The 24,332-nt window shown below is 39.4% G+C and overlaps 1 pseudogene; it reads right to left on the bottom strand.

Annotated features, from left to right (window-relative positions):
• Positions 1 to 9,620: 9,620 nt before the first annotated feature.
• On the bottom strand, positions 9,621 to 23,958 carry LOC101030536 (rab GDP dissociation inhibitor beta pseudogene; annotated as a pseudogene).
• Between the last annotated feature and the right edge of the window lie 374 nt (positions 23,959 to 24,332).

The following is a 24,332-nucleotide window of genomic DNA, read 5'->3' as shown; positions in this document are numbered from 1 at the left end:
GGACCAATTACCTTGGAAAAGAGCACTGGAGTGGAAGTCTTGCCTGGTCTTCTGTTCTACCTTTGCGATTGTGAACCACTGTCTTTACTGTTCGGGTTGATACAGATCGAAGAACTTATTTGTTGATGGGGAGACAGCATGACACACAAAGCTGTACAGACCGTGTTTAGAGCAGAGGAGGCTCCTAACTTTTCGGACCATCTTTCCTGATGTCTCAGGGGAGCAACACACACACACACACACACACACACACACACACACACAAGCTTTTCTAAAGCAAACACACAACACATTTTTCGGATTGTGATACATAACTGTTTTATAAAAATATATTCATTTTAAATGTGAATATGCTAATTGCAGAAATTTTAAACAAAATATAAGAAGGAAATGGTTTCCCAGATCGCTTATAGCCACAGAAACCGTTGTTAGCACTTTATTATCTTTCCTCCCAGTTCTAAGAGCGGTGTTAAATCATGGTTGCTCTCATGCTTTAATTAAGTTGTGTATCTTGGTTTTCCATTTAGGATGAAATCAGTATTTTATTTGATAAACATCATTTTAATAGGTTGCACATTACTTCTTTGAGCAATTCTACCACAACATAATAGCCTCTCACTTGGGAATTTTTGGGTCTCTAGTTTTAATTGCTCATACTGATATTGTTATTTTCTATGTAATACTATAATAATACTCACTAGGGAAAATGAAATAGTAGGCAATCTTCCAATATGTATTGCTTTAAAGTTAATTCTAATACTAATAACCCTTGCTAGTTTAAGGCCTACAATGTGCCACTCAGCTATTTTCATACGACCTCCTTCAGGCCTTAAAACAGTGCTGCAGATACACGCTGTGAGTCCACATTTCCCAGATAAGCACACTGATGCTCATTGATTAAGTCACACTCCCCGAGTCGTACAGTCTTCACAGGTAGGAGCTGGATGTCAGAACCTAGTTCATCTGAATCTAAAGTCTATACTGTTTCCATTGTTCAATGCTGCCATAGATAAGCATGTACATATGAAGTTTTCCCTGTTTTCCTGATATGAAGATAAAAGTGATTTTTCTGCACTGAAATATATATCAACTAGGTAGAAAAAATGACCAATAAATACACAGGGTATGAGGATATATCAACGTGTACATAATCCCTGTAAGTATAAATGTCCCCCAGCATTCTGCACTTTGGGGAATGGAGATGCAGGTGACTTAGATTGGGCCATTTGCATTGTTAAATAATTATTTCTTGCTGTAGCCAGGCTCAATCAGGACTATGCACAGTTGAGGTACTGCCCGAATGAATGATGAGGACTTGCCATGTGTTGAGAGCCTCTATTGTGCCAGGGAAAATAGGTAGTACTGATCAAAGATATGAGGAGCACATCTTAATAACATGTGACAAATGTCATTGGATCAAAGAAGACGATCATCAACTTATTCTCTAGAGAAGCAAGTTAGAGATAGCTGCCTGGTAAACAGGTCAAAAGGATCCAGCTGCATAAGAAGTTGGGGGAAGCAGTGGGTGAAGAGAGATAGTTTCTCCTTAACACTGTCAGATGAGACCCTGAGCGCCTCTTGAGGGCAGTTTTTTTGTCAATACCTATCATCCTTTTCACAGTGCCTGGCTCACAAGAGCCTGTCAGTGCACAGAAAGTAGATAGATAAATAGATATAGAGATGTGGATGGAGAGATTAATAGGAAGATATAGAAAATAGATGTATGTGTAATAGAGTTAGAGACGAAGATAGACATCAAACAACAGGTATATAGAGATGATAGATTAAACAGAAAATAGATAAGAGGTGAGGAAAAATAGATATAGATAGATACAGATAATAGATGTGTGTGAAAGTTAGAGATACAGATAGATCAATCAGTAGAGATAGATAGATGATCAATACACTTATACATGATTTATCTGTCTGTCTACATGGATAGATGATGGCTAGATGGATGAATACAAAAATAAATAAATATAAAGATTTTCTTTTTTCTATTGCTACTGGAAGCCTAGACTACATTAGGTGCTCAACAAATAACTAAGGCTCAGGAAAATAATTGGTTAATGGCTAATATGTCTTCTTATAAACATTGAGCTGTTGGCACCACGCAGTCTCTTTTCAGCACTTCATGCTTTATTCCATAGCCTTGTGTGGCACCGAGCCCCATGCTGCTGTGAGGTGCACACCCAGGGCAAGGATTTTGGGCAGCCTAGATGGACCATGTCATCTACATTAAACTCTGCTTTCTCTTTACGTTTTTCCTTATTTTAAACACAGTCTGAACATGAATGAGACAAACATCTATAATCTTTTCTAACAAGATCAGAAGATGTCCTTTTTATATTTAGAAGGTGGATGAGATTGAAGTCAAGAAGAGATACAGGGGAAAATCATATTATTCACGAACAACATAATCGCCGTGAAAATACAATCTCTTTTCCCCCCGCTTTGGAGACCTAGTTACTATATTTTAAAAAGCGCTTGTGCAAGGAAATACAGCTTATTAAAATGCATGACGTCTAGCTTGCCTACACCAATAATCAGAGTATTTTTTATCTGCTGTCTATACCACAATCTCATGTTGACATGTAATGAGGTTCTTCTCAGTTTTGCAAGGATGACACTACTGTCCATTTGATTTCTCCATCACCTGCTGACCTACTTCCGGTTACTCCCCCAGCAGGCCCTCCTGAGGCAAACTGCTGATGCTCTTGTTGATTCTTCTACCCCTTTATCTCGTAACAGTCTACCTGCTTCACCCCTACAGATGGTTTAAATTGCCACCGACTGGTCAATAGATGCAACTTCTTATATATCAATACACCTGGTTCTACAAATAACTCTGACATCGTTTCTCAGATAAATTGGTCTCTCTTTCTTCCTATTGTGTTCTCTCTATGATGCCAAATAAAATGTGAATTTCTCTCTCCTGTTGGAGTACTACCTGTGCTTACATTTAATTTCCATTTATTTTACTCATACACTCCTACCGCAGAGATTTTCAGAAAGTGAGAAAAATATTAGAGGTTTGGAAATGAATATACATGTCTCCAAGCTTTTGAAATCTTGTTTCCAAACATAGAGCTGACTTCAGTAGAGAGAAAGAGAAGTATTAGCAATATTCTTTTTTTTTTTTTTTTTTTTTTTTTTGAGATGGAGTTTCACTCTTGTTACCCAGGCTGGAGTGCAATGGTGCGATCTCGGCTCACCGCAACCTCCGCTTCCTGAGTTCAGGCAATTCTCCTGCCTCAGCCTCCTGAGTAGCTGGGATTACAGGCATGCGCCACCATGCCCAGCTAATTTTTTGTATTTTTAGTAGAGACAGGGTTTCACCATGTTGACCAGGATGGTCTCGATCTCTTAACCTTGTGATCCACCTTCCTCGGCCTTCCAAAGTGCTGGGATTACAGGCTTGAGCCACTGCGCCCAGCAGCAATATTCTTAAAGGATGACTTTACAATGATAATCTGAATTTCATTCTGTGGACAGATTTCTTCAATGGTGATTCAGTTATTTATAATAACAACTGTATGAAAACCAGTGATCATGAAAGAACAGTGATCATTTTTCATGTGAACACAGAGTAATGGGATTATCTTCAGAGACTCTAAAAATCACAACTTTCCCAAGATCCAGTGTATGTGGTGGATATAGACCTTCGCTGAACTGTTTCATTGAATTGTCTTCCTGTTTCTAGCAGGTGGAGGGCTGGAAGTCTCTGGAAGAGGACTTGAAGCCCTGAACTGGCCATCCTCACACAGCGGCAGGCCAGGCAGCCCTCACTTCTTTCCCCAGATCCAGGTCACACCTGGTAGAATTTCTGCTTAGCCCCCAGAAGTTGTTGGATCTTGCTGCCCTGGTATCATTTGGTCTTGAGGAATGGCTGTTTTCTCATATGAAGAGAAGAGCTCAGTGGATTGCCTCCCAGGACTTCTGTCTTCCCCTGCATCCATACTGGTGTGAGGAATCACGGCAGAGTCTGTGGGAACTGTGAACATGTAAGAGGACAGAATATTACTGTATAATATGAATGTAGTTTCTCCAAGAAACAGAAAGTTATCAGCTGTCTGACACTGATTTTTAAAATACAAAACAAAAAACAGATTCTTTTCTCCAAAGGCAGGGAGGAAACCTGAAGCTCAGAGTTTTCTAAAGCTTCTTTGAATTTAATAAGGTAAAATGCTGAAGATTATTGGGAAAAGGGCGAGTTAGAAGCTTATGGTGATATGCTTTCTCACTTAAGAGATTTTGCTCACTACAGCTTATTTTCAGGAGGTGTGCATATACTGAGTGTCTCTATTATTTTTTGCTTTTCTGCAGCAATAACATAAAAAAATTCAAATTCCCACATTGACCACATCAACATATTTACTTATTCTTTGGAAAATGAATTTAGCAGAGAAAAAAAGAATCATATATGTGATATTTTTAAAAGGTGTTTCATTTAAATATTTAATAATGATGAAACCCCCAAATAATCAAAATTGGCACATTTATATTTTAATTTCCAACCAACCAAGGGAAGCAGAAATTCATAGACTTTGGCAAGGATATTTTAAAGTGTGTTGATGAAGCTTGTGGTGAGTGTGCATCACTCTTCACCCCGGAGTGAAGAAAGGACACCCCTGGGAACAGCCGTGTGGCCGTGATGAATGAAGGGCCATACCCTAACTTATGATATTGACATCTGGTCCTAGAATTGCACAGCAATTGAAATCAGTGTGCAAAACACCACACATTGATTTAAAGACATTTAAGGGAGACCCTTCCTCTCTGCCCTATTTAATTTAACACCCTCCTCCAATATACCCTTTCCCCTTTCCTACCTGTTTTTCCCTGGCACTTCTGTAGCCATGTATTCTATGGTCTCATGCAGCCACTGTGTATGACACTTATTTATTTATTATCTGTGCACACACTAGAATGTAAGTCCTTACATATCTGCAGTGACTGCAAAGTGCATGAAACACAGCAAGCACTCGATGCATATCTGCAGCATCAGTGAATGAATGTGCTTTTAATTACATTAGTAAATATTTATAATGAGATAAAAGAGTTCTACTGACATTGCAGTGTAAATATATCTAATGGCAGGGCAAATTATGTAAACTGAATTATAGAAGTTCAGTAATGAAACAGAAATTAGAAAATTAGAAATTTTCTATATAACAAAACTGAGTTCAAGAAAAGCTCTACGTTGGCAATGATCATGTTTGTAGTGCACAACGTAATCTAATTCTCTCGAGTCCAAATAAAGGCCCAAATATAACCCATTATTATTGTGCGTTTGGTTGCCTTATGTTATTAGCATATAGACTATTTGAATTTATATACTTTTAGGCTGTGCTATTTGCATGTGTCAGTATTCAATTGTTGTTTATCTCAATAATATGTATTCCATTCACCTCATCCTTAAATGTAATGGCTTTATAACTTTATTTTTTTTAATCAATGTTTTGAAAATATTTTTTCATAATAAATGAACCCTTCAAATACTGAAAGTTCCTGTTGTATTTAACTTATTTGAAAATCATAGTCTCTGCTATTTAACAAACAGTGTGTTAGTGTTTTTGTACTGATATAATAGAGCTCTGTAGGCTAGGTAAAACAGAAATGTATTTGGCTCATAGTTCTGGAAGTCCAAGATTGAGGGGGGGGTGGCATTAGGTAAGGACCTTCTTGTTGAGTCACTCCATGGTGGATGTAAGAGGGAGAGAGAGGGCTGAACTTGTCCTTTTATAAAGAACCCACCCCTGAGATACTGAACCTACTCCTGAGATAACGACTTTAATACACCCATGAGGGCAAATGCCCCGTGAGCCAAATACCTCCCACCAGGCCCCAACTCCCAACACTGCTGTTTTGAGAAACAAATTTCTAACACATGAACTTTGGGGTACACATTCAAGTCATAGCGAGTATTATTCTTAAAACATATAAACTAAATATTTAATGAACAATTGAAAATTATTGGGGAATAAATTACTGTTTTGTGGCGGAAATTAAATATACACTTTATTTTTTCCATTAATTAAAAGTTTCCAATTCAAGATAACAGATACCTTAAAACTCTATAAGTTTCTAAAACAATGTTCAATATTTTTAATAAATAAACATCATTATTAAAAAAATTCAGTTTCAAGAACATTTGATTTTTCAACCCATAGAGCCATAATTATTTAATTATGCAAGGATTCTAATTAAGCCCAGAAGGAGAGGCAATCTACTACTTGTGTGTATGTATATATTTATATTAGCCAGGGAAGATATTGATTAAATTTTCATATTAACATTATTTACTTTATCCACTGATTATGATATTTAATGTACTTGCTGAATTGCACAGTATGCCATTTTACAAAGTCAGACCTTAAGGACTAAAGCTTGGATGTCTTGAGCCAAATGATCAAACAGAAAAAGCACAGACAATTTGGCCTAGGGAGAGCCCCAGTAATAGATAAGGAAGACAAATCAATCAGGAATAATGAGCCATAAAAGAAACAATTGATCATTTTATTTGACTGTTTGATTTAAAATATGCACACGGCTTGGGGGCTCCCGGTCACATTTATATACAGAAATTTCCTGATTTTTTTCACTCCTTCAGCACATATTCACTGGGGGTTTATTAAGTGGCAATCACTCTGCCTGTCAGAAAAACATCTAGAAATTATAGTCAAAGATCTCACCAAAGAGGATTGGGTGTGACCATCTGAGGGTCCCCTTCAACCTCCTGTAATACGGTCACCACTTCATGTTTATTGTGTATGTTAGGGACTGCTCTAGGATAGCTACAATAAGAAACTGAGATAAGTGAGGAATTAGGAGCTCTAAGAATGGTAACACAGGTAACACCGTGTGAGACACAGTGGCTCACACCTGTAATTCCAGCACTTTGGGAGGCTGAGGCTGGTGAATCACTTGAGGTCAGGAGTTTGAGAACAGCTGGCCAACACGGTGAAATCCCATCTCTACAAAAAATACAAAAATTAGCTGGGTTTGGTGGTGTGTGCCTGTAATCCCAGCTACTTGGGAGGCTGAGATATGAGAATCGCTTGGACTTGAGAGGTGGAGTTTGCAGTGAGCAGAGACTATGCCACTGCACTCCAGCCTCGGTGACAGAGTGAGACCCTGTCTCAAAAAAAAAAAAAAAAAAAAAAAAGAACAATAACACTGACTGACAAGTTCACCTGCTATTCGAAAGGAATATTTACAAGGAAATCGGATTAATGAGGCTGGCCCAGAAAGGCTAAATGGGTGAGGTGAGTTGAGTGTGCCCTGAAGAAAAAGGATCATTTCCTGCAGAAAGAACAAGGAACAGAGAAGGAATGGCACATGCAACACACAAACCAGTAAAAGGGCGTGATGGGAGGGTGCCCTTGAGAGGGCTGGCCCTGGTCTGTGGTGGGGGAGAATGGTGAAAGACAGATTGAAGAGAAATTTGGAATTTGTCACTGGGTCCCAATATTGAGGATAGGAACAGCCACAGCAGCACAGAGGAGCTAGGAAGCGTGGAGAGACGGACCTTCAGGAGACGCGGGCTTTGTGCCTAAAACATTGTAACTAAAGGTGAGCTCTGGACAGGGAGCAAACCTCTTGGACTTTCTGCTCCCCAGGTAGATCAATTTTTTTTCTTTCACCTGAAGTCACTCAAGAGATGCAGCACCCTCAATGAAGTTAGGGGCATGGGAGAGATCAAAAGTAGATAAAGGGCTCTTTTTTTTTTTTTTTAGGGTTGAATAGCAGAGTTTATTGAAGGAAGATAAAGTACATTCCTAGAGAGGAATGGAAAACAGTTCTGGGCTGTTCTTGCTGGAAAAATAGTAGTAGCCATGTTTATTTAATGAGACAATATGCTTTGGAAGAGGAGACAGAGAGGGGAGCTCAAAATAAGAAGCCAGCCAGGGCTTTTTATTTGGAAAATAAACAACAAACAAAGTGAGTCAAGTGATACTTACTTGCATTTGAAAGGGAACATTGACCATTTTTAGGCAAAACTATACTGTGTAATTCTTTCTTTCTTTCTTTCTTTCTTTCTTTCTTTCTTTCTTTCTTTCTTTTTTTTTTTTTTTTTGAGACAGGGTCTTGCTCTGTTGCCAGGCTGGAGTGCAGTGGCATGATCTCTGCTAACTGCAACCTCTGCCCCACCGGTTCAAGTGATTCTCCTGCCTTAGCCTCCCAAGTAGCTGGGACTACAGGCACATGCCATCACACCTGGCTAATTTTTGTATTTTTTGTGGTGTCGTTTTAGCAGAGACAGGTTTCACCATGTTGGCCTGGATAGGCTCAATCTCTTGACCTTGTGATTCATCCGCCTTGGCCTCCCAAAGTGCTGGGATTATAGGCATGAGCCACAGTGCCTGGCTACTGTGTGATTGTTAAGTTCCCCCAGCAAAATTGTCCTTCTGAGAGGGTTTGTGATTTGAACCCTTTCTTCCTGAGAGTAATAAGAACCTTTCCCATTTCCAGGGCAAGTGCCCTATTGTGGCACCATCCTTTCCCCTGGGCCAGGTGTTCTCCCCTGGAACATGCAGTCTGGGAGACTAGATCAGAGAAGGTATCTGAGTAGGGCCCTGTGAGCAAAGCGGATGTTTTGATGTGCCATCCCTTCCCTGGGCACTCTCACTGGAAAACAGAGCCACAAACACTGTGTTCAACTCTCCCTTTCAATGTGCTTGTTAAGAACTCTGCGAGCATAAAAACTGGGGTGTGGGGGAAGCCGAATGGTATGAAGTCCTGGAAACCAGGCAGCTTCAAGAAATGGCTTGTAGGAAGAGGGAGCTTGGGACCTTTTTCGAAGTTTACAGCAGGCAGAGGAGCAATTCAGCAGGCGTGACTCACCAGGCGGCTGCTGGCTCTGAAGACAAGGGACTTGTGTCTGAGTCCAAGCTATGGTTAGTAGGTCCCTATCCCAGCTGCCAGCCCAGAACATCCCTGAGGATATGCTTTCTGGGAGCTGTCAATAATTAACTCCCAGTTTGTTTCTGCAATAAGAAATAACATTTTAGTACATTTTACTCATCTGGAGTTTATGACATCCTTGCACTTAGAGAGGTGGTTATTATTCCCATGTTACAGCTTGTGAAAGGGAGGTTAGGGGAGCAGAGTCAGCTGTTCAGCCTCACCTGGCTGGTGAACCACAGATCTCTAATTTGGATGTGTGCCTTTAAGTCATCACTCTCAGGCTCCCCCAGTGCTCCTATTCTTTCTCTAAGAGCCCTTTTGAGGATGTGTCTGTCATGGTAACTGAGCTGTGAGACTTGTGTGATGAGTGGCAGTTCCAGGCAGGAGGGGCTTGAGAGCAGGGGACAGAGAGTGAGCAGTGGGGTAGAGAGATGGAAGGCTCTGAGGAGGTCGGAAGCTGCTAGGAGAGAGATTTTCCCCCAAGTCAGCAACCTTGCAGCACTGGCCTCCACGAGGAGCAACTCGAATTCAGTTAGTTTTAAAATCCTAGAGTCTTACAGTGTACTAGCAGAACTCTACATCACAGCCTGAGACAAGAAAAGACAGAAGAAAATGCCTATCAGCATTCTCCTAAAAGTCATTCAGCTTTTGATTTCAGCATGGACCAGTTCAGCAGAAATTTCTACCCCGAATCGGTGATTTCAGGTCTCTTAAAAGCCTGTGGTATTTTTCTGGGTTTTGCCTTCAGCAGCACCATCCTTGCCTGATTGCTCTGCAGGTCTCCAGGGGAGGCTGGCAGCCGCGGCAGCATCTTTATCATAAAGATGATGTACCTTTCTTTCTCCTGATCTCCCTTCGACTTTTATGTAGTACTTGAAGGTGAAATATTTTGTAGAACATTATGTACAGTATGTTCTTATTTCTTTAAAAACACAACACGACAAAGCAACTTGCATATGCACATAAACTATCTGGGAATCAGGTTAACAGGGCTTCTCTCTGTTGCTGCACCTGGGGACTGGGGTGCTGCTGGCGGGTGGTGGGGGGTCTCACATTTTCTTTCATACATTTTATTTTGTAGCATTTTTAAAAATTTGAATTACTTAGGTAATAAAGTAAATTATGAGGTAAATGGAAAATCTAGTTAGATATATGAAATTTTTTAAAAAATAGAACTTTAAAATAAAAGAAAACTGATTTGGATTCCTTAAAAATTTGCATCTCAGCATCACCCAATACAACTTGGTAACAGACCTGCCTATGTACCTTCTGAACCTGTAATAAAAGCTGAAAAAAATTTAAATGTCCTTCTCTGAATATTGTAGGATATACTGACAGATTCCAGACGCATGTCCAGGTCAAGTTCTGTTTTCGGGTTGGAGATGTCCCGGCTTAAATTGTCTAGAAAGATGATTTTTTTTTTAACTGGTTCTGTGCCATGAAGATGTGTGTAACATCTCATCTTCCTCTACCTCCCATCCCAACACCATAAGGAAGACCCATTTTGTTATGCAAAGAATAATCTGAAACGGCTTAAGGGGACTTGATTGGCTAGGAGCTGTCAAAGGCAAGCAAAATATTTGGAATGTGAAGATGTGGACCCGCTAGGAGGACCTCCCAGAGATGAATTTATGCAGTACCTCCTTCTTAGCTGTAGAGGATATGTTCAAAAACCTGCAGTGGATTCCTGAAACCATGGATAAAACCGAGCCTTCAAATACACCATGGTTTTTCCTATACATACATACCTATGATAAAGTTCAATTTATAAATTAGGCACAGTAAGAGACTAACAACAATGACTAGTAATAAAATGATTGTAACAAAATGCCAGCATCAGTACTTCCATGCTTGAGGGCCATTCTCAGGTAAAATAAAAGCGACTTGAACACAAGCACTGTGATACTATGACAGTCCCATCTGAAAATGAGACGTATCTGAAAAGCAAGACAGCTTTCATCACACTGACAGATGCAGGAGGCAGATAACGGGGTTACCCCGACAATCGCTGACCCGTCCCACGAGTGTTTACATCACATGCTTTTGTGCAGATGACAACACCTGCCTAGGGTCTTGCCTGTGCATATCTGGAATGGACTGGGGAACCCATCTGTGCACTGGGAGGATGGGGTGGAGGCACAGGAAGTTCACTCCTTGTGCAGGGGAAGGAGCCAGGCCTCTTCAGCTCCTGTGTGATGGCCTGATATGCAATCTGTACAGTGGGAGCCCATTGGTAGGACTCCCTCTCGCTTTGCTGAGTGTTTTCTTTCTGCTTTCCTCGCCCTTCAAAGTGTCCACGTGTCTAATTTTTTTTGGTCGTGATACAAGAACTTGGGTTTAGCTAAACTGAGGAGCAAAACTTCTGCATCATTTAGGTGGCCCATATGGGGACACGAGGAAGGGTGAGTAAAGTGTGGACCAAAAGTAACTTTTTCCCCTTTTATTTCTAAGCTTGTTTGTCCTTGGACTTCTTCTGAGGGTAAAGGAAGCTGTGCCTGCCACCGTTCACATCACTCTCGGGGGCTGGGAATGGCAATGTCGGTCCATCTCAGCCTTTCTATGGCATTTTTCTTCCTTTTTCTTTGGATGGATAGGCAAGCAGTGGATATGGCCTGAAGGTCCCGTGTGGCAGGCTGGCCAGCATTCCCCACATGTCCATGGAGTCTTCCCTTCCCCTGGCCGAGAAGACCAGCTCCCTCTGACAGCAATTAAGTTTTTCTCCCTGTTGGAGGAAACTGTTTGCTTAGGAATAAGTGGTTATTGTCCCAAGCATCTTTCCAACCTTGCGTTTTAAGCTGTTTTTTTTTTTTTTTTTCCTACCTAGTTAGCAGTTAACACAGCCCTGCACTTTAAGTGTTTTTTCTTTCCTCCACCAGGTGAGTAGTTAACTTTAGAGTGAGAGCTTTTTCCATTTAGAAAACATTTTACTAGGCCAGGACCCCAATTATCACTGTTTATATTTTCTGTGAACAGTGATACTGTTTTTGTGAGATTGCTCTGAAGCTGTGGCCAATCCGGTGTGCTTTGCATGTCTTTCTGTACGGTCAGTAGCAAACTTTGCTGCAGGACTCCATCTCGTCTTATGTCTCTGGGAAGTTGCCTGTGCCCGTGTGGTAGTACTTTCTTTAGGTCTCCACTATTTTACAGGGACAGCTCAGGTTCAGTCCTGGCTTATGGAATGAGTTCTTTCGGGTTTAGTATCTGGGTGACTGCTGCCATTTTTTGATTCTCTTCCTCTCTACAAACCACCTTGGATTTTCCTTTCTCTAAGTCTTTAGCAAAGTTTAGAAGCCAGAAATATTGGCGATTCAGTACAGCTAAAGTTGGGTAATAAGGGGTTTGAAAAAAAACTTATTAAAGAACGCTCAGCTTAATTAAAAGTGGATATCCAAGTTACAGGTATATTTAAAAGGCTTTTATGTTTTTCTCTTTTTGGGTCTTGTTTTGCAGAAAATGTTTTTTCTGCATCACCTGAATTATTTTTCCCCATTTAGCCTCGCCACTCTTACTGCACGCATAAAAGGGAGAGACCTCTGCTTTCCTCATAGAACCCCAGGAATTAAAAGCAGATAGCTCCCTCTAAAAATCTGTTTTTGTCTTTCAGCTATCCCTGTTTATTAGGCCCTAGAAACCATGTTTTTCTAGTCTTGCTCTTAAAGCACTCCACCCAGAGGCCAGTAATCCAATTAGTAAATGGGCAAATGAAAAATCTTTTAGCTCTTAGAGTTTTCTCTGCTGGTCTGGGTACTTATATACGTATTGTGTGTGTGATGTCTATGAAAAAAGAGCTCTAATTAATTGACTTAAAGAAGGAAATCTGTAAAGGGAAAATAAAAATTGTGGTACCTTATAGTTCACATGATTTTAATATTTGAGAAATACAACAGCCTTAAAGATTATTCGTAATATGCAGATATCATCAAAATTTACAGTTTTTGCCTAGGGTTAAAGGATTGTTTTGAATTAGATAAGATAAAGGTGAAAGTTCAAACAAGCTGTTGAAGGATTATAAAACTTAATCTTACAAAAGAAATTCTGTGTGTGAACATATTGGCTAAATGCAAAAGGGTATGATATGGTTTTTCTGTAAATTGGGCATTGAAATAAAAGCACAACAAGCTACTCTTAAGGCAGTAATCTGCTCTTTGGCAAAATTTGTAAAGGGCTAGAAAAGGTTTTTGCCCTTTAAAATTTCTGAGTCATCATTTTAGCAAAGTAAAGAACTTATAGCAATCTGGAATTCTATTTCAAAACATAGAGTGTTTTATAACTCTAACACATTTAACAGGTGTCCCAAAGCAAACTTCAGTTTCAAAATTGTCTTTCCTGACACCTGGCTTTTTTGGATGCTATAGAGAGAACCTGAAGCATCTGAAATAAAAATAAGCAGGATTATTTGACATGTTTATGTACATGGGAATGCCAAAATGATGTTTAATCATCTTTAGCATATATTGCAGAGCAATATTAATATATGTTCCAAAATTGTAGGGGATTTCTAAAGTTCTAATGTCTGATTATATGCTATCAATCACAATTATAGTTGTTATATTAAGTTACTGTAAATCCCTGAGATAACCAAATGTCTTTATCAATTGTGTTTCTAACTGTAACTAACCTGGATATGTTGTTATTTAGAGACAATTGTCTTGTTTTGATCCTCTTCATAAGATAGTTTATAATCAACTATAGAAGTTTGACATGTTCTTTCAGTTGCAAGTTTCTGATACCTTTGGAGACTGTGACATTGGAATAAATGAATATTGTGCAGGACTCATAAAGAGCTGAAGTGTTCATGAATATCAAGCAGAACAAGAGTTACCTGAATGGACTGAACTAACAGAAAATCAAATTAATCTTTTTGACTTTTGCTTGCAAAATTGCTGATCCTTGTTTTGTTTTTCAGAGTCAAGGAAACTTATCTTGATCTATTTGTGGCCTTTAACAACTGAGTAAGGTATATTCCTGTGAATAAAATTTGGAGCATATTTGTCTCACTGTCTGGCTTCTCCAGAATTTGTAAATAGTTGTAAGTATTCTTAACTTATGGCAATATAGTCGTTTGCCTCAGTGCAATAAGAATCCATTTTCTTTTGCAACAAGATGCAATTGAAGAAACTGGTTGTCTCACCAAGTCTTTGACTGGAAGGGTATGCTTCTCTTTAAGGAGTCAAGCTTGACTACCAGAGACAATAAAAGCCCCTTGGTAAAACTGGCCTCATACCCTGTCTATACCATCCCTGTACAGGTTTCCTAACCTGCAGGGGATAAAAACTGTCACTTTCTAACAGGTCCAGGAACCCCATTTTCTTGGGACCCCAAGAAGAGAAGAGTTTACCCAACTCACAGGAATTCAAAGGTACAAAACCATAGCTCGGTTCAGCTTTAGAAAGTCCTATCTGAGTTACTTCGTGAAACAGAGTTCCATCAAAGCCAGTCTAAAAGACTTATGTAAAAATAATTATTCTTGTGGCACTTTATGCAAATATCAGGCCAAGCATAAGACTAAAATCTATTTTTCAGACAACTCAGTCATATCATGATTTGTTTTTAACAAACATGAGGACTGGAGAGACAGAAATTATGTTTTAAAACTTATCACACATTTGTCATTAAATTCGAGACTTGTTTGTTGTTTTTAAGTGTTTGCCTACATTTCAGGCTAACCCTGTTTATTCCTGTAAACCAACCAGCGATCTCCAACTCCAGCTCAGAAGGAGCAGAAGAAGATGCGTAATGTAAACATCTGGATCAATATCCTAGCTCTGAGCACTTATCCTGCAGATCCCGCCAGGTGATGGGAAAACACAGGATGCCCATCACCCAGAGGTTTCCTTTTTGGGAAAGTAAGTCCAAGGGAGCTAACCAAAGCCAAGTCCCATGCACCCAAATCTTGGCAAGCATAACTATAGCCACCAGTTATCTGGGCATGTCACAAGACATCTTTTTGTCTCTCTGCTGGAGGAGGACTCGATTCCACAGCTTCATTTTAGCATTTGGCTTATAATAAGGAGTCCATGTGCCCCCCTCAAAACATATTTTTTGTTCCAAACTCAATTTTAAGCTTCGGGTAGCAGCCTCGTGAAGGAAAACTGGATCTGAGGGATCCAGAGGCAGGTGGTAACAGAAGTTAAAAGGCACAGTGAAGGTGAGCCTGACTGATTCCTGCTGATTAAGTCAAGCTTCCCATTTCTTGAATAAAGCCATGCTAGTATTTATAGCATAAACAAGGTGTAGGGGATTCTAAGGCTAATGACAGCAGGGGAGATACAGTGTACAAAGCCCCCTGGACCCCATTAACATGGGGGAAAGGCTTTTTGATACCCATGGACAGCACCCTGTTGCACTTGCTGGAACTCAGGGGATGTAAGAATGGAAGAAAGAAAGAGAAATGCCTCACTTTCTCTCCCTCACACACCCTTGGTGTCTGCTAGAAAGAGAAGGAAACCTGGGATGCCTCACTCCCGTCTTTCTAAGTCAGTAACCATTCATCAGTCTGTACCCTTTTCAAAAACATCCTGAAACCCTGGGACTCCCTTGAAAGAAATGCCTTTTTTTCTTTTTTCCTCCTCTCTCCTCTCTTTAAGGAGGTAATTTTGTCTCCATACTACTGGACACTCCCCTTGGATACATCCTCCAAACAGGGAGAAGTTAATTTTCCAAACCTTAAACTGGTTGACTTAGGATTCGAGTTGGGGGAAGGAAATCCAGAAGTCTGAAATGACAGCAAAAGGTAAACTTTTTTTTTTTTTTACTGGTAGGGATTTTTGTCTCCCTCCTCCTGTGCAAATTGGTAAAAGACCTTGGGATTTTTGAGCTGTCCTTACCCCACCTTGTTTCATTTTGATACATGTTTTCTAATAACCCAGTTTGTCTTTTCTCATCTTCAAGTCATCAAGCTTCAAACCATTATGCAGCCAGAGCCTCTAACTATAGCCCTTCTGCAGCGTACCCTTAGATCAGCCTCCGAGTGAGCTCTGACTGCCATTTCCCCAAAATAGTGCCCCCTGTCAGCAGGAAGCAGTTAAGATCGGTCTTCATCTTCATCCTTACTATAATGGCAACTAGATATACTTCTTTAGAGGGTGGAATGATAGATACAGGAAACAGATAAGGGGCATCCCTGGAGAATCTCCCACCTTCCCTACAAGGATTTACATCAGATGCTTTTATGCAGGTGAGGGATCCTGCCCAGGGTTTTGTCTGCACATGCCTGCAATGGAATGGGGACTTACTTGCACACTGGGAGGATGGGGTGGAGTCATGGAAAGTTCATGCCTTGTGCAGCAAGGAGGAGCCTGCCTTCTTCAGTTCATGCGTGGTGGCCTAGTATTCAATCAGTGAGGTGGGAGCCCATTAGCAGGACTCCCTCTTACTTTATTTTATTCAGCATTTTTTTTCTTTTGTTTGCTTTTTTCCTTTTTGCCTAATAAATTCTGCTCTTCTCACCCTTCAATGTGTCCACTTGCCTAATATTTCTTGGTTGTGGCTGAACTAAGGAGTAAAAATTCTACATCAACGCTATGCAGAATGGTGAACAATTTGAAGCATATGTTTATTTCTGGAATATTCCATTTAATATTTTAGGACAACAGTAGATCTTGAATAACTGAAATCTTGCAAAGCAAAACCTCAAATAAGAGGGAATCCCCTGTATATAGGAGGTGGTTGGCTAAGTTGTATTTTTAGTACTGAAGATCAAAATCAAATTAACTCAGTGAAAGGTCCTATTTGATTTGCAGAACAAAGAAATAATATTATGTGTTTTCTCATTCATTGACAGTTTAAAGACAAATAATTTCTCAGCCTAATATACTTCTTTATTTTAGGCATCCTTAATTAATTCTAGAATTTGCCCATTTCTGATATAATTCTTTTTTTTTTTTTTTTTTTTTTTGAGGCAGAGTTTCGCTCTTGTTACCCAGGCTGGAGTGCAATGGCGTGATCTCGGTTCACTGCAACCTCCGCCTCCTGGGTTCAGGCAATTCTCCTGCCTCAGCCTCCTGAGTAGCTGGGATTACAGGCATGCACCACCATGCCCAGCTAATTTTTTTTTATTTTTAGTAGAGACGGGGTTTCACCATGTTGACCAGGATGGTCTTGATCTCTTGACCTTGTGATTCACCCACCTTGGCCTCCCAAAGTGCTGGGATTACAGGCTTGAGCCACTGCGCCCGGCTGACATAATTCTTAAAGCAAACAAACACTTCATTCCACAACTAACACCATGGAAAGGCTATGACTTAACTTTAAGAATCCAGTAGAAAAAAATTGTTGGAGCATGGACGTAACACATCAGCCATACACAGGAGATAGGGGCCAGGTACAGCTGTGGTGGTGTGCTTGCCATTCTGTCTCAGGCATAGAAACGGCTTTAGAAACATCCAGTAACTTACTTAACAGGGCAATCTATTTTTTTGGGCGAGAAAATAATGTTTAAGTAACTTGGCTAGAGTTTCCCAGGTAGTGAAAGCTGAAAGAATTGGCATTCCGACTATGTTATGAGGAGGTAATTAATAAAGAACTGATCATCCTGCAAGGAGGAAGGAAAAGAAATACAGAGGTCCAAAAATCTGTTGCTATATGTGGCAGAAAAAACATTTTCTTGTGTAGCCCAAATATTAAGGCATGGGTCTGCGAAAAAAGCCTTGAGTGGCAAAGACTCAATTAAACCTTTCAATTGGTTATAACAAATCAAGGCAAAGTCATACTAAGGATGATGATGTTCTCACCTCCTGCTTGAAGTAGTCCAATGTAATCTGTAGTTTGTGCAAAGAAAGACATGGAAGCAAGAATTTTTAAAAGTACCAAAAATTTGAAAACTGTCTTGAAAGAATTTAGGCTGTGATTATACACACAGACTGACTTGAATACATTTATTTCCCTGGTTCTGAGGAAAATATTTTCCCCACATTTTAACATTTATGAAATAATAGATGAATGTCAGAGTATCAGAGTATAATTTTTTTCATTTTTAAAAATGATACATAAAGTATTACAATAATAATTTTTACAACAGATTATAGGGCAACATTTTCTAAGGAAAGTGTATAGAAAATTAAGCAAAATAAGAACAAAGTCAAAAAAACAAAAACAAAAACAAAAGTCTTTGACTGATTTGATTGTTGGTCTTCGGGTCTCCAGTGTTTCCCCAGCAGGAATCAGCCAAGCTGTGTGGTGCTCCAACATCCGCATGGCTCCATGTCCCAGGGGAATGATGGAAAAGAAAGAGCTTCCCGCAGGACAGAGAACAGGCACCTTTGCCAGTAAGATGAATCAGCCTCATCAGGCAACGTCCAGCAATGGCTCCTCACCCAACAGAAGGCATTTGCTGCTGAGATGTGAGACTTGTTCTAGGTCAGAGTTGCAAACAAGGACAGTGTTGAGGAGCATACATGAAGAGGGCAACATTTTTTTTCTTTCCCCAATACAATTCTCTATGGGGTTTACTATCTTCCCACATTTAGTATTGTAGAAGAGAAGTCTAATGCTAATTTATTAATTCTTTTTATTTGCAGATAGTTGTGTTTTCTGTAAATCATATAGACATTTTTACATTGGTTTTTCTTTTTTTTTTTTTTCTCTACAAAGCCTCCTTTATTTTATTTTATTTTATTTTATTTATTTATTTATTTATTTTTATTGTATTTTAGGTTTTGGGGTATGTGGCGATTCCTCAAGGACCTACATTGGTTTTTCTAATTTTCAAAAAATCAGAAATTCTACCAAGGCGTGTCTGGATGTCAGTCTTTTTTTCATTATTTGTTTTCGTCTTCAAGAACCTTCTTCAGATTGAGAGTGTCTTTTCTATGAATGCTATGACTATAGCTGTTGGTTGTCTTCCCTTCTAGTTAGGTACAAGCACACACATGAACACACATACACACATTGCAGGCACAGGCACACACGCATGAACTCAGACACATATACACAGATGAGTTTTTTTATTCTCTGAGATCTATAGCTTATAGCAATAGCTTGTCATTTTTCACTTTGTCTTCATCTGATAATACTTTGTCTTTTAAGTAGGAGAAACTTTCCTCTAAACAACAAATTCCATTTCCTTTCTGTTCAGTATCATTGATTCCAGCTTTTGAAATTTTAATAATCGTATTTTCCATCTGAAAGCAATCATTTGTCATTTCTGATTGTTCTGATGTTCTCACTAGATAGCCACTTTTCTTTCTTTAATCTGCTAGAGAACATGAATATAAAACAGATTTTTGAAAATATTCTTTTTTTTTCTCCTGGAATGTGTCTACAGCTTAATACAGTAACATTTAGATTGACTTGTTACTCCTCACAATAGTTTTTTTTTTTTTTTCAAATTTTTCTATCTTAAGAGCTAGTTCTCCATTGTCATTTTTGTCCAGTCATAAGATTTGTTTTGTTTTTGTTTTTTAAATTTTCCAGGGTTACAAATGTGCTTTTAAAATGTATATTCCTTATAATGCAGCCATAAAAAAAGAACGACATCATGTCCTTTGCAGGGTCACAGATGAAACTGGGGTCCATTATGCTTAGCAAAGTAACACAGGAACAAAAAACCAAATACTGCATGTTCTCACTTACAAGTGGGAGCCAAATGATGAGAACACCATGGATACATAGAGAGGAACAACACACACTGGGGCCTTTCAGAAGGTGGAGGGTGTGAGGAGGGAGAGAATTAGAAAAAATAATTACTGGGTACTACACTTAATACCTGGGTGATGAAATTGTCTGTACAATCAACCCTCATCAAATCAACTTTCCTATGTAACAAGCTTCCACTTGTAGCCCTGAAATTAAAAGTTTTAAAATATACTTTTTAAAAAGATGAACACACAAATAAAATAAAATAAATAAAATATGTATTCCTAAATATTTCCGGTGGCTTTATTTGGATGGGTTAGGGATGCAATTGAGTCTGAAGTGGGCTTTTTTGTCATAGCCACACGGATGTCACCTTCTACTTCATGAATGCAGATGGCAGCAGATCATAATTGTTCACCAGATGTTTTGTTTGCTTGGAGGGAGAATATTCAAAAACATAAGAGAAAAACACATGCTTACATCTCTTTATATAATCAGCTTGTTACCACTTTGAGAACTAAGAACCAATTTGCCATGTTCCTGGGCAGAGTAGGTTCCACTTTTATAGGCTTCCACACAGCGTCTTCAAACTTTTCTCAAGAAAGTCATGAGCTTTTTGAAGGCAGAGATGGGGTCTCATCTAGTGTTGAGGCAGGAAATTTACACTTGTGTGCAGTTTTTAGGACTGGTTGTAGGAATGAAAGAATGAATGAAGATGCAAGCCAAGCAGTCAATGAGTGAATTCTCCTGTAACCACTGTGCTGGATGTCCCTAGCCCGCCTCACTGTGCCCGCTCCCTGGGACAGCTGTGGTGGGTGTGCTCTGTGCCAATTTTGTGCTATGCTGGGGGAGTGTCTCAGGGAATGGCAGGTGTGTGGCACCCAGGGAGATATACATGTGGTCTCCTTTTATCCAAGTCTTACATATCTCTGATGCTGCACTTCATCTCTCCTTGGAACTCTCTCCATCTCTATCCATTTTTCTCTGCCTCCATCTTCTCTGTCCAGGTGACCTTCCAGCCCAAGGGATGCAGAAATCATCAGATCAGTATATACAACAATTTGTTTAAATTCCAACTTTTAAATAAGGAGTTATGTGACTTTGGCCAAGCTGTTCGCTGTTTTTCTAAGTTTCAGTTTCTTTATATACAGGACCAATTTGCCATGTTTCTGGACAGAGAATGTTCCACTTTTATAAGCTTCCACACAGCGTCTTCAGAATTTTCTGTTCCCAGAACTGGAACAGAGGAACTTTCAGGTATTTTCGAGTTTCTTTAGTCAATTCTCAGTGTCAGCTCCTGCCCACAGGTCAAGTTCTCAGCTAATGTTGGCTTCCAGGTGGGCACCCCATTGCCTCTCCCCACTTTTCTTTCTTCACTCTCCAGAGCAGCTGATACTGCTGGAAGTGGGGCTCTCTCCTTAAAACTCACAGCATATCTATACTGTCCTGAGGTGCAGATATCAATCCCTTTCCTAGGTAAAACAATTGGAGTTCAGGGAGGTGAAATCACCGGCATAAATGATATGGCAGTTAACTGTCAGGACCAGAATTCGATTTTAGGTCAATCTGAAACCATGATCTCCTGCCCTTTTGTATTTTCTTTAGCACAAAATAGAAATTCAGAAAGGTTGAATCAAACATGGTTTATATCAATTTAGAAGTTAGCTCACAGTTCTGCATTGTTCTTTCTTTCTTCCCTATGCAGAGAATACAGACTGCCTTGGTATGAATGAATAAAATGACATTTCAGTGCTGTTTGATGCTGGCCCCCAGACCCTAGCTTGGAGTTGAATAAGGGTGATAGCTCTTAGCTCTCCACATGGAGGTAAATGGCCAATGCCCTGGCCCCCCGTGATGTCTGCAGCAGTGCCGAGTCTATCTTGCAGGCCAGTGGTCAGTGGTGGAAAACGATTCCTGTGTGCATGATGTCAGAGCTACCACGTGAGACAGGCTGCACAAGTTCTGACATCGAACTGCCTCAAGAGAATGTACACAAGACTAAGTGAGGGTGGGCCTGACCCCACTCTTAAGTCACTGACTAATTTTTTAATTGGTCATGCCACTCTTTCTAAATCTAACCATAACATTTAGAAACAACATTTGTTTCAAAATCCAACCTGCTGCACTAGAACCAAGTTAGAGCATATTGCTTGTGACTGGGGCCCTAGAGACTGCAGTGAACAAAGCAAAGATGTGGTTGGTGTCCAAACGGAAAAGCCCCTCATTTCAAGGCAACATCTGCTTGAAGGACCTGGTACCCTAGAGAATACTATACCAGAAGGCCATTAAAGATACAAATGGTTTCTAAACTCCAACTTATTTTATGTTTCAATTCAGCAAGCAGAGTCATTTTTTTTTTTTTTTGGTCTATTCAACAACATGAGTCAGGGAGGTGGATAAACATGAAATTGGCAAATGATAACTCTAAAAACTAACCCTATATAGTAAAGCCAGATTGAAACCTTTACAGACATTCTTATACTTGTGTGTTGGTTCATTAAAAATAGAGATTTCTTTTTTAATCTTTAAATAAATACTCATTTCATTCCCATGACAGTTTTATTAAATATAAAGAATGTTTTCCTGTACATCTTCCACAGGACAATAAACAAATTGAAGGGCAAAGTCATTCCACTCTGAGAAGGGAAATTTTAAAATACACTTTAGAATCCAGGATCTTTTACACTGCATGTGAATTAACTATTTTTAGCCTAAACATAAGACTTATATTTAGAGACTAAAATCAGCTGATACAGCCTTATTTATGGTCTGACCCAACTGAGATGAAATCCACTGTGATCATGGCCTCAGACATATAAATTCAAACTTAGTCTCTAAATATAAGGGGCTCCTGATGGCTAAAGGTAACATTTGCTGGAGTATTCAGACTTAACAAAAGAGTGGTGTCCCTTTTTGGCTCTTTCAGATTACATTTTTTTAATTGAATTTTTTAAATTAGGCAGCTAAATTCCATTTAAAATGATTTCGTGTCTTGTCTTGATTACTAATGGGAGCCAAGAAATCATACTGAAAACTTCACTAAGTTCTTCATTCACATTTCACCAAAAGTTGCCTCAATTAACTTTCATATGTATTTTGCAAACTTAGATTAATTTTATCAGAACATCTTTGTTAAGAATTATTGATATGCTTTTATTTCTTTGGAAAAGATAATGTATTAGGCAACCTAGTGTGGTAAAATCAACTGTGGTTTTCTCAGTAGAATGATGGTCCGTTCTTTTCTTTATTCTTGTAAGCAGGAGAGATCAGATGCTTTCCCAACCATAAGGATTCAGAATTACTCATCTGAATGAGAGGACATAATTTCAAACTTGCTTTTGATGCTTGTAAATATCACCCTAGTCTAAATTAGTTCTGTCTAAAGATAATTAAATGAATGACATGTCTTATAACTGCATTTTACCCTCTTTTCTAGTGAAAGTGCTGCTACACTGTGCATGCAGGAGATTGTGCAAATCCAGATATCTGACTTTTGACTGACTTGATTCTTTGGAATAATGACCTGACAGGAATTGACATCACTGGTGTTCTTGATGGGGTGACTGAGGATCAAAGTAACTCTGATTACTTGGTCCACTTTTTCTAGCCGATCTCTTACATAGCTGGGATCACAGATGAGCTACTTACAGTGAGCAATTTCTCCTTCGGATTTTACATCAATTACTTTTCCATTCTGCACAATGATTTATTTGATCGATTTATTCGACATCTAGGTACCTCTAAATAGAACTTAGCCTTGCAAACAGCCATGTGACAGTTCTCCAAGGCCATAGAATGGATAAAGGGATGGACTTTTGCCAGATCTTGAAAAGATTCACTGCCATGTTTAATTCCATTAATGGTTTCACAACATGGTTGATCTAAGTAGTCATCAGTTCTGTAAAGCACAAGAGCACAACCAGTAAAATCCATAACATCTTGGCCCAAATCAAATTTCTTATACACCTCTCACATTGGGTTTTCTTAGGATCAATTCTCTCAAAAGTTCTCGAATCTTTTCCATATAAGTTGGCAACATACGCTAGGGATTTCCTGAAGTGACATTTTAAAAACAGTCCCATTAAACTAGATGGCAGGCCTTCTGCCTCAGTGGAAGAATCCTTGTAGATTTGTCCACCCCTATAGACAAACCTCCCTTTAGTCACTAAAATCCAGATAGCAAGTTACCTCTGTATAAAGCAGCATCTTAACCAGCTGACCATTAGCTATAAGGAATTTGGAAATCAGGTCAACACTACAGTCTCTTCCTCTCCCCACTGATGCTGGTGGTGATCCTGGTATTTTAAATCTTTTGTATAAATCTTCCAGTGGTGTTATAGAGGCACTCTCTCCTCCATAGTAGGGGTTTCAATGCATATGAAGAACTTTCTTTCCCTTCACTAACATTATACCTGAAAGGATACATTCCATCAGGCCGATGCCCAGCACGATCATCTTGTACTCTTCATTCATGGTGGGGCAGGCGTGAACGCAGGACCCGGGAAAGGAGAAGGCACCCGGACTCTGTAAGCACCCCTCAAGTTTGTGAGGTGCTCTCTGGCATGAGGGAAAAGTGAAGAGTACCTCTCCACTTTTGAAGGAAAGATTATTTCCAAGTTTATACTATGGATCTTCAATTTTATGAAAATTGTGTAATTTGAAAATATCATCTTCAATACTTTGACTTCATTTTCCTGAGTATGTATTTCCCCTGCTTGAGAATGGCTTAAATGTCTTATTTTATTTACACGGTTTGAAGGATACTGGATTTAACATTATCAACATGTAAATCACTGCTCTGCCATTTACTCGGTTGAGTGAAATGGGAATAATAATGTCTACCATGT

Source organism: Saimiri boliviensis, chromosome 10, assembly GCF_048565385.1.
Source record: "Saimiri boliviensis isolate mSaiBol1 chromosome 10, mSaiBol1.pri, whole genome shotgun sequence".
In the NCBI taxonomy this organism is placed as follows: domain Eukaryota; kingdom Metazoa; phylum Chordata; class Mammalia; order Primates; family Cebidae; genus Saimiri; species Saimiri boliviensis.
This window is presented reverse-complemented; position numbering and strand designations above follow the sequence as displayed.